This window comes from Somniosus microcephalus, unplaced genomic scaffold, assembly GCF_052327205.1.
Source record: "Somniosus microcephalus isolate GS21.2 unplaced genomic scaffold, FLI_Smic_1.0 unresolved_chr5, whole genome shotgun sequence".
Lineage (NCBI taxonomy): Eukaryota > Metazoa > Chordata > Chondrichthyes > Squaliformes > Somniosidae > Somniosus > Somniosus microcephalus.
In genome coordinates this window covers 50,851,163-50,863,353 of record NW_028225183.1, presented here as the reverse complement: position 1 = coordinate 50,863,353, position 12,191 = coordinate 50,851,163, and the positions used below count along the sequence as shown (strand labels likewise).

The window sequence follows — 12,191 nt, the reverse complement described above, 5'->3', positions numbered from 1 at the left end:
AAATCGTACTGGAGTTTCACGACATCCTCCTCACAGCTTACCCTCCCACCCAGCTTTGTGTCATCTACAAATTTGGAGATATTACATCCAATTCCCTCGTCCAGATCATTAATATATATAGTGAACAGCTGGGGTCCTAGGACCGATCCTTGCGGTACCCCATTAGTCACTGCCTGTCACTCGGAAAATGACCCGTTTATTCCAACTCTTTGCTTTCTGTCCGCCAACGAGTTCTCGATCCAAGTCAATACCTTGCCCCCAATCCCATGTGCCTTACTTTTGCACGCTAATCTCTTATGTGGGACCTTATCGAAAGCCTTCTGAAAGTCCAAATACACCACATCCACTGGTTCTCCCTTATCTATTTTACCAGCTACATCCTCAAAAAATTCCAATAAATTAGTCAAGCATGATTTACCTTTTGTACTGTAATTATTTCATTAACAAGCGTGTTTGAGAACGTTTGAAGTTCCAGCTGTAGATTTAGTTTTGAATTCTCAGATAAGCAGTTTCATTGACCGGATCGACTTTAGCGTCGCTGTTGTATTTCCCGCCCAGCAAACTACAAACACGGTCCTTGGTTGCACTTTGCTCTCAGACACGTTTATTTGTTTTGGGGATGAGACTCGATTTCAGTCACCTCGTTCTCTGTCAAGACCTTTTCTTTTTTTTAAGCCAGTTGGGAGTCAATCTGTTTATTCACCGGAGGTTTGCTGCAGTGTAATAACCCAGAATGGGGTTTCTTAGAGAACAGAATGGGGGTAGTTTGAACACTCTGTCCCTCTTCTCTTCTCACAGCAGGACTCCCAGTTCTGGTTTCACTCCCGCAGCAGCGCCTGTGCAAAGGATCGATCGATAATCTGTGACTCTCACTTTTACACAGATTGAGCTGGAATGTGTCCCGTTACAGAATCAATGGGGATTGAATCCCGCCCGTGACAAGTTGAAATTGAATCCGAAATTAATCCTGATTGTAACAGCCTGGAATTTGCAAGGGGGAGATGTCATACAAAAGAAATTTTAAAAATGTTCAGAAATCGTTGGATAATAGTGAATTTATTAACTTAATTCGCTGGTATACTGGCCTAGGAAAATATTGGCGGGCTGTTTGAAATTAAAAAATCGTTGGCGGTCTGCCTGTTGATGACAGTTATTTTCGCTCTCTTTCCATTGGCGGGAAAAGCAGACTGTGATTGGTCACCGGAAAACACCAATGAAATTCACCACAGATTGACCAATCACAAGTAGGCTGTCTTCATTCCTCCAGAAGGTATAAGAAGGGCCGATGTGGGCGGAGACTTTCATTCTTTCTCTGAACGAGTGAATTGTGGAAATGTCTGGAAGAGGAAAAACCGGCGGTAAAGCTCGGGCCAAGGCCAAGTCTCGATCATCCCGGGCCGGATTGCAGTTCCCTGTGGGCCGTGTTCACAGGCTCCTGTGAAAGGGCAACTACGCTGAGCGTGTGGGTGCCGGAGCTCCGGTCTACATGGATGCTGTGCTCGAGTATCTGACCGCTGAAATCCTGGAGCTGGCCGGCAACGCGGCCCGCGACAACAAGAAGACCCGCATCATCCCCAGACACCTGCAGCTGGCCATCCGCAACGACGAGGAGCTCAACAAACTGCTGTGAAAGGTGACCATCGCTCAGGGCGGGGTGCTGCCTAATATCCAGGCGGTGCTGCTGCCCAAGAAAACCAGCACTGCCATCTCCAAGAGCAAGTAAAGCAGACAAGATTCAATCTAATAACACAAAGGCTCTTTTCAGAGCCACCCACTGTATCTGTTTACTGTAATGTTCTATGGCTCACAATTATCCCAAATCTAATTTAACATGTTAAATCTTAAATTCTACTTTGAATTTCAATTACAGCAGTTTTGTCCAGTAAGTTATCTATCCATCACTCACCTGACAATCAAACACTGTCATACCGTCACATAGTGAGAGATACAATAGCTATCCTGCATTGACGAATATTCCTCACTCACATGCAGTACCTGTGAGTGAGCGCTAGTGCTTTTCCTAGACTCACCTGTCAATGCCACACTGACACAGTACCAGAGAGTGACAGATAATGTATCTAGTATAGCCTCACCAGACATTTAAAAATGTCACATTGTACTAGACAGTGTCAGATACAGTATCTCATTTTCCACCAGCCAATCAGACACTGACAATACAGGGTGTGACATATGTCTATCATATGCATTTTGTCAATCCCAGAATGACACATTGTACCAGAGTGACAGAGACAGTGCCTTTCCTGTACTCCCTGTCCGTCCAACACTGACCCACTGTACCAGACAGTGACAGATACAGTATCCCATATTCAGCAGTGAATCTCACATTGGCATCTAGTACCAGAGTGACAGAGACAGTGTCTATCCCACAATCAATGATCAACCACACTGTTCACACTAGAATCGGGTGAGCGCGTCCATCTGCTTTTAATGGTTGTTTGGAGTTCTCAGCTTGACCAATAAATACTAGGCAATGGTTTTAAGCTGAACATTAGCACGGTGCTGACATATTTTCTCCCCGAAATAAAATGGTTTCTGCTGAATAATTGTCTCATGTTGCAGCACTCACTTTCAGCCTGGAGATGGCACCAACCTCTAATAGTTTGGAGTGTGTGGATTGTGTCCACACATCCAGACCGCTGTGTGTATGGTGCTGTCCGGGGAGATGGCCAAGCACGGGGTGGCAAAGTACGCCATCTCCAAGTAAAACACCACAATTTACTGACAAAATACCCAGAAAACACAACGGCTCTTTTAAGAGCCACCCACAACCTATGTCTGTCTTTGTCGAATACAATAATTATAAATAAAAGTCTGTCTTTCAATTTGGTGGAATGTTTAAATCTTAATATAACATTGCTCAATTGAGGCCAACAGTTAATTCTGTTAAGGAAATGGATTCCAATCAATCGACCAATCCGAAGTAGCCTCAGGTTATAGCGGGCTCCAACAGTTAGAACTGGAGACATTACAGTCCATCCAATGACTTTACTTAAACCCTTGAATTCCACAATCCCCGACAGTATCTGTGCAGGAAGCAAACTTCAGAAGGAGAATAATCTCACAAGTTGGCCTCTTGTCACAGCAGCTCCGATTAACCTATTGTGATGTTCAAAGCTCCGGTTCCCCATTACACCACCTGCCTGATATATAAAAGCTGAATGCAAACATAGAAAAATAGGAGCAGGAGTAGGCCATTCAGCCCTTCGAGCCTGCTCCACCATTCAAGATGATCCTGGCTGTCCTTCTACCTCAATACCATATTCCCGTTCTCTCCCCATACCCCTTGATGCCTTTTGTGTTTAGAAATCTCTCTATATCCTCCTTTAATATATTCAGTGAATTGGCCTCCACAGCCTTCTGTGGTAGAGAATTCCAACAGGTTCACCACCCTCTGAGTGAAGAAATTTCTCCTCATTGCAGTCCTAAATGTCCTACCCCGTATCCTGAGACAATGACCCGTCATTCTAGACCCCCCAGCCAGGGGAAACATCCTCTCTTCATTCAGTCTGTCTAGTCTGGTCAGAATTGTATAAGTTTCAATGAGACCCCCCCTCATTCTTCTAAACTCTAGTGAATACTGGCCTAGTCGACCCAATCTCTCCTCACATGACAGTCCTGCCATCCCAGGAATCACTCTGGTGAACCTTCGCTGCACTCCCTCCATGGCAAGTATATCCTTTATTAGGTAATATTGTTTGGTGATGCCTTGGATGATGTCACGAAGGGCTTTACGGTGGCATTTTGCTCCGCCCTTTTCCCAGTCCGTTTCCTTATTTTGCACTTCCAGACATGACAATTCTTATTCAGGCATATAAAATGAATGATAAAGTCTCGCCGTCCTGGTGAATTCATGAAGCCAGCCCGGATCTGATTGAGAAAGGCAGAGTGTGAGAGAGGCTGGGAGGAGACAGAATCAGAGTGACAGGCAGAGCAGAGACAGCGTTCTCTGAGCTTCAGCTCCGCCTCCAGCTTTCACGCTTCAGCTCCTCCCCCTTTCCCCACACAGTGGTTCAGCCGACAGGAAGGGCCCCTGCGCGCCCCCCTCCCCCAGCTCTGCCAGCGGGGGCCGTTTCCTCTGTGCTCAGCTGATGATCGTTGAACACATCGCGGAGCGGAGATATCACAGGCCCGAGTAAGCAGCACATCCCACTGGGACTGTGTCCACAGATGGGCATTGAGTCGGGGTAAGTTCAGCAGCAGCCGGGGACTGATGAAACAGGCTTAGTGGAGCAGGAACTAGTTCCGGAACATGTAGTGAGTGGGGGAAGGGAGAGGGCAATCTCCGGCTGTGTTTGTACTGAGTGAGGTAACATTGAATAAAATCACCTCGCTCTTTCAAATCATTGCTGCTTTCTTCACCCAAAGCAAGAGTGAATGTTCCTGATTCAGTTCCAGTCTCACCGTGTTTGTTGTTCTCGGACAGTGAACAGTGGAAACACAGCCTGACTGTCAGGATGTGGGCAGTTTCACAAAAATCTTCCATTGCAGGCAGCAGGAGAGAAGTGTGAAAGGAGACATTTCAAAACATCGTTATTTTGTTCCGGTGCGTTGAATTCTCCAGAACCGTGTTGCTGGTGATCGAGAGTTACATTGTCGCTCCACCGGATACATCAGGACCCGGGCTCTGTGGCAGTCTGTTAAATACACAGGCCCTCAACTCACTTTCAATGGACTGAAAACAATTGTTTGTACAGACCAGGTGCCTGTGGTTATATTCCAAGAAGCGTTCCTGAAATTTATATTTCGTCCCTTGGGAATGGGAGATATAAACCTGGACTGTGCCAATCGGATGGTCCCATTCATGGTCCAGTGCTGGGTTTGGGTTGTGTCTGGATGCTGATAACTTAATATAGAACCGTCCTACACAACTGGTGTGGAGAATCTGAGTGCCGCTGTACTGCAGTGAGGTCAGACAATGACACTGTTTGTATCGCGGTTGCCCCTCTATAGATATTTTTATTTATTATAAACATACATGTTAATTATAATTTTATTTTTATATTCTACCAGCACCTGTCCATATATTACAACAAATATTGTTCTCTTATTAATCTCGTATCAAAATACTTCAATGAGCCAGAATAAACGTAATCTTTCCTCCACCTGGAACACAAGGAACAGTGCAGGCAGCTCCTTCTCACACACAGTAAGTACATTATCACTCACAGAGCGCAGAGACACAGAACTGGCCTCAATCCTATTATCACAGGCAGCAGAAGCAGTCAGTCCCACAGTAATCCGAATTCCTAGAGTTTCATTATAAATCCCACAGTCACTTGCAGCAGTGGAATAGATGTTGTTTCAATGTCCAAACATATCGCACTGACAGGCAGATCCATTTTCTCTCCCTTACACACACGAACAGAGAGACACTGATATGGAGTCAATGCCCGCTGCTGGCTGTATAGAATCATAGAGAGTTACAGCACGGAAGGAGGCCATTTCGGCCCATCATGTCTGCACCGGCCAACAGAGTAAAACATACACTCACATAACAGTGACCGGCAGATATGACTAAAATCCACATTTCTGTACAAGAAACTGGCAGGTTCTTATTAGAATCCACAATCACATACTGGAAACTGACAGTTAGAGAGTAACACTCACTCACAAATACCAGAAACTGGCAGATACTGAATAAAACACACATTCCCAGATTGGAAACTGACAGTTAGAGAGTAACACTCACTCACAAATACCAGAAACTGGCAGATACTGAATTATACACACATTCCCATATTGGAAACTGACAGTTAGAGAGTAACACTCACTCACAAATACCAGAAACTTGCAGATACTGAATAAAACACACATTCCCATATTGAAAACTGACAGTTAGAGAGTAACACTCACTCACAAATACCAGAAACTAGCAGATACTGAATTATACACACATTCCTGTACTAGAAAATGACAGATACAGCATAAAACCCACACTCACATAACAAAGACAGGCAGGTGTAAACATTTACAAGCTCTTCCATAGGAGAAACTGATTGATACAGAATTAAACCCACATTCACGTACTTGAAACTGACAGGTACAGAAAAAAAACCCAAACTCACAAATCAGAAACTGACCGATACAGAGTCAAACCCGCACTCCCATCCCAGAGAGTGGCAACTGTCGAGTAAAATCAACTCTCACATAAAAGACACTGACAGATACAGTGTCAAACAAACACTCACATAGCAGAAACTGAGAGGTACTGATTAAAACCCACACTCACAGAACATAAATTGACAGATGCAGTGCAAAACCAAGGCTAACACACCAGAAACTGATAGGTAAAGTATAAAGTCCCCCTCAAATACGAGGAAATGAAAGTTGTACTACTCACATCCCAGAGCATGAACGATACAGAGGAAAACCACACTCACATACAAGAGACTGACAGGTACAGAGTGAAATCCATACTCACATACCAGAAACTCACAGGTATAGGGTAAAATCCACACTCACATAACAGAAACTGACAGGTACAGAGTGAAATCCATACTCACATACCAGAAACTCACAGGTATAGGGTAAAATCCACACTCACATACCAGAAACTGACAGGTACAGAGTGAAATCCATACTCACATACCAGAAACTCACAGGTATAGGGTAAAATCCACACTCACATAACAGAAACTGACAGGTACAGAGTGAAATCCACACTCACATACCAGAAACTGACAGGTATAGGGTAAAATCCACACTCACATACCAGAGACTGACAGGTACAGAGTGAAATCCACACTCACATACCAGAAACTCACAGGTATAGGGTAAAATCCACACTCACATAACAGAAACTGACAGGTACAGAGTGAAATCCATACTCACATACCAGAAACTCACAGGTATAGGGTAAAATCCACACTCCCATACCAGAGACTGACAGGTACAGAGTGAAATCCACACTCACATACCAGAAACTCACAGGTATAGGGTAAAATCCACACTCCCATACCAGAGACTGACAGGTACAGAGTAAAATCCACACTCACATACCAGAAACTCACAGGTATAGGGTAAAATCCACACTCGCATACCAGAGACTGACAGGTACAGAGTGAAATCCATACTCACATACCAGAGACTGACAGGTACAGAGTGAAATCCACACTCACATAACAGAAACTGACAGGTACAGAGTGAAATCCATACTCACATACCAGAAACTCACAGGTATAGGGTAAAATCCACACTCCCATACCAGAGACTGAGAGGTACAGAGTGAAATCCATACTCACATACCAGAAACTCACAGGTTTAGGGTAAAATCCACACTCACATACCAGAGACTGACAGGTACAGAGTGAAATCCATACTCACATACCAGAAACTCACAGGTATAGGGTAAAATCCACACTCACATACCAGAAACTGACAGGTACAGAGTGAAATCCATACTCACATACCAGAAACTCACAGGTATAGGGTAAAATCCACACTCCCATACCAGAGACTGAGAGGTACAGAGTGAAATCCATACTCACATACCAGAAACTCACAGGTATAGGGTAAAATCCACACTCCCATACCAGAGACTGACAGGTACAGAGTGAAATCCATACTCACACACCAGAAACTCACAGGTATAGGGTAAAATCCACACTCACATACCAGAGACTGACAGGTACAGAGTGAAATCCATACTCACATACCAGAAACTCACAGGTATAGGGTAAAATCCACACTCACATACCAGAAACTGACAGGTACAGAGTGAAATCCATACTCACATACCAGAAACTCACAGGTATAGGGGAAAATCCACACTCACATACCAGAAACTGACAGGTACAGAGTGAAATCCATACTCACATACCAGAAACTCACAGGTATAGGGTAAAATCCACACTCACATAACAGAAACTGACAGGTACAGAGTGAAATCCATACTCACATATCAGAAACTCACAGGTATAGGGTAAAATCCACACTCACATACCAGAGACTGACAGGTACAGAGTGAAATCCACACTCACATACCAGAAACTCACAGGTATAGGGTAAAATCCACACTCACATACCAGAGACTGACAGGTACAGAGTGAAATCCACACTCACATACCAGAAACTCACAGGTATAGGGTAAAATCCACACTCACATAACAGAAACTGACAGGTACAGAGTGAAATCCATACTCACATACCAGAAACTCACAGGTATAGGGTAAAATCCACACTCACATACCAGAGACTGACAGGTACAGAGTGAAATCCATACTCACATACCAGAAACTCACAGGTATAGGGTAAAATCCACACTCACATACCAGAGACTGACAGGTACAGAGTGAAATCCATACTCACATACCAGAAACTCACAGGTATAGGGTAAAATCCACACTCACATACCAGAGACTGACAGGTACAGAGTGAAATCCATACTCACATACCAGAAACTCACAGGTATAGGGTAAAATCCACACTCCCATACCAGAGACTGACAGGTACAGAGTGAAATCCACACTCACATACCAGAAACTCACAGGTATAGGGGAAAATCCACACTCACATACCAGAAACTGACAGGTACAGAGTGAAATCCATACTCACATACCAGAGACTGACAGGTACAGAGTGAAATCCATACTCACATACCAGAAACTCACAGGTATAGGGTAAAATCCACACTCACATACCAGAAACTGACAGGTACAGAGTGAAATCCATACTCACATACCAGAAACTCACAGGTATAGGGTAAAATCCACACTCACATACCAGAGACTGACAGGTACAGAGTGAAATCCACATTCACATACCAGAAACTCACAGGTATAGGGTAAAATCCACACTCACATACCAGAAACTGACAGGTACAGAGTGAAATCCACACTCACATACCAGAAACTGACAGGTACAGAGTGAAATCCATACTCACATACCAGAGACTGACAGGTACAGAGTGAAATCCATACTCACATACCAGAAACTCACAGGTACAGAGTGAAATCCACACTCACATACCAGAAACTGACAGGTACAGAGTGAAATCCATACTCACATACCAGAAACTCACAGGTATAGGGTAAAATCCACACTCACATACCAGAAACTGACAGGTACAGAGTGAAATCCATACTCACATACCAGAAACTCACAGGTATAGGGTAAAATCCACACTCACATAACAGAAACTGACAGGTACAGAGTGAAATCCATACTCACATACCAGAAACTCACAGGTATAGGGTAAAATCCACACTCACATAACAGAAACTGACAGGTACAGAGTGAAATCCATACTCACATACCAGAAACTCACAGGTATAGGGTAAAATCCACACTCACATACCAGAGACTGACAGGTACAGAGTGAAATCCATACTCACATACCAGAAACTCACAGGTATAGGGTAAAATCCACACTCACATACCAGAAACTGACAGGTACAGAGTGAAATCCATACTCACATACCAGAAACTCACAGGTATCGGGTAAAATCCACACTCACATACCAGAGACTGACAGGTACAGAGTGAAATCCACACTCACATACCAGAAACTCACAGGTATAGGGTAAAATCCACACTCACATACCAGAAACTCACAGGTACAGAGTGAAATCCATACTCACATACCAGAAACTCACAGGTATAGGGTAAAATCCACACTCACATAACAGAGACTGACAGGTACAGAGTAAAATCCATACTCACATACCAGAAACTCACAGGTATAGGGTAAAATCCACACTCACATAACAGAAACTGACAGGTACAGAGTGAAATCCATACTCACATACCAGAAACTCACAGGTATAGGGTAAAATCCACACTCACATACCAGAAACTGACAGGTACAGAGTGAAATCCATACTCACATACCAGAAACTCACAGGTATAGGGTAAAATCCACACTCCCATACCAGAGACTGACAGGTACAGAGTGAAATCCATACTCACATACCAGAAACTCACAGGTATAGGGTAAAATCCACACTCCCATACCAGAAACTGACAGGTACAGAGTGAAATCCATACTCACATACCAGAAACTCACAGGTATAGGGTAAAATCCACACTCACATACCAGAGTATGACAGGTACAGAGTGAAATCCATACTCACATACCAGAAACTCACAGGTATAGGGTAAAATCCACACTCACATACCAGAAACTCACAGGTACAGAGTGAAATCCACACTCACATACCAGAAACTCACAGGTATAGGGTAAAATCCACACTCCCATACCAGAGACTGACAGGTACAGAGTGAAATCCATACTCACATACCAGAAACTCACAGGTATAGGGTAAAATCCACACTCACATAACAGAGACTGACAGGTACAGAGTGAAATCCACACTCACATACCAGAAACTCACAGGTATAGGGTAAAATCCACACTCCCATACCAGAGACTGACAGGTACAGAGTGAAATCCATACTCACATACCAGAAACTCACAGGTATAGGGTAAAATCCACACTCACATACCAGAAACTGACAGGTACAGAGTGAAATCCATACTCACATACCAGAAACTCACAGGTATAGGGTAAAATCCACACTCACATAACAGAGACTGACAGGTACAGAGTGAAATCCACACTCACATACCAGAAACTCACAGGTATAGGGTAAAATCCATACTCACATACCAGAAACTGACAGGTACAGAGTGAAATCCACACTCACAAAGCAGAAACTCACAGGTATAGGGTAAAATCCACACTCACATAACAGAAACTGACAGGTACAGAGTGAAATCCATACTCACATACCAGAAACTCACAGGTATAGGGTAAAATCCACACTCACATAACAGAAACTGACAGGTACAGAGTGAAATCCACACTCACATACCAGAAACTGAAATAATTTAATACAGAGAAGTGGGAGGTGAGACATTTTGGGAGCAGGAATAGAGAGAGGCAATATACACTTAATGGGACAGTTTTAAAGAGTGTGCAGGGTCAGAGGGACCTGGGAGTTAATGTGCATTGGTCCCTCTGAAGGTGGGGGGACATTTTGAGAGAGTGGTTAGCAATGCATATGGGATCTTGGGCTTCATATATAGAGGTATTGAGTACAATAGTAGAGAAGTTATGCTGAACCTTTATAAAACACTGGTTAGTCCACAACTGGAGGACTGCATCCAGTTTTGGTCACCGCACTTTAGGAAGATTGTGAAGGCCCTTGAGAGGGTGCAGAGGAGATTTACCAGAATGGTTCTGGGGATCGCGGATCTTAGCTACAAGGACAGGTTGGAGAAGCTGGATTTGTTTTCATTAGAGCAAAGGAGGATGTGGTGTGATTTGATAGAGGTCTTCAAGATTATGATGAGTTATGACAGGCTAGACGGGGAAAGGCTGTTCCCACTAGTTGATGATACAAGGACTAGGGGAGACAGATTTAAGATTTAAGGTTTTGGAGAAGAGATACAGGGGGGATGTGACCAAAAACGTTTTTACACAGTGATTGGTGATAACCTGGAACTCGCAGCCGACAGAAGTGGTGAAAGCGGAGACACGCAATGTTTTCAAGGGGAGACTGGATAGGCGTTTCTTAATTGGACAATTTACAAATCCTGCGGGAATAATCCACTTGGGGATCTCACAAGGAGCAGGGCGTTTCTCACACAGCGAAATATATTAATTCTACACGAAAGAGACGCAAACACTGCGCTTGCACTCTAAACAGAAGTCTGCTCCTCCCCCTCTCCCCGCACAGTGTTTAAAGCGACAGGAAGCCTCATGCGGGCTCCCCTCCCCCAGCTCTGCCAGCGGGGGCCGTTTCCTCTGTGCTCGGCTGATGATCGTTGAACACATCAGGGAATAAGGGAGCGAACAACAGCACATCACATTGGGTCTGTGTCCGCAGAATGGTTTTGGTTCAGGATAAATTCAGCAGCAGTCGGGAGACTGATTGAAAGAGGCAGAGTGGAACAGGAAGTATTTCCGGAACATGGAGTGAGTGGGGGAAGGGAGAGGCCATTCTCGAGTTCTGAGACATTCTGTTAACTACTCAGGCCCTCAACTCGTTTTCGATAGATTAAAATCAATTTTTGTACAGCCCAGGTACCTGTGGTTATATTCCAGTAAGCCATCCTTGAAATGTACAGGTAGTTCCATGGGAATGGGAGATAAAAACCTGGACTGTGCCAATAGGGTGGTCCCATTCATGGTCCGGTGCTGGCTTTGGGTTGTGTCTGGATGCTGATA

General features: G+C 44.1%; 1 pseudogene; it reads left to right on the top strand.

Annotated features, from left to right (window-relative positions):
- Positions 1-1,333: 1,333 nt before the first annotated feature.
- LOC147088255 (histone H2A type 2-C-like) lies at positions 1,334-2,836 on the top strand (annotated as a pseudogene).
- The last annotated feature ends 9,355 nt before the right edge of the window (positions 2,837-12,191 follow it).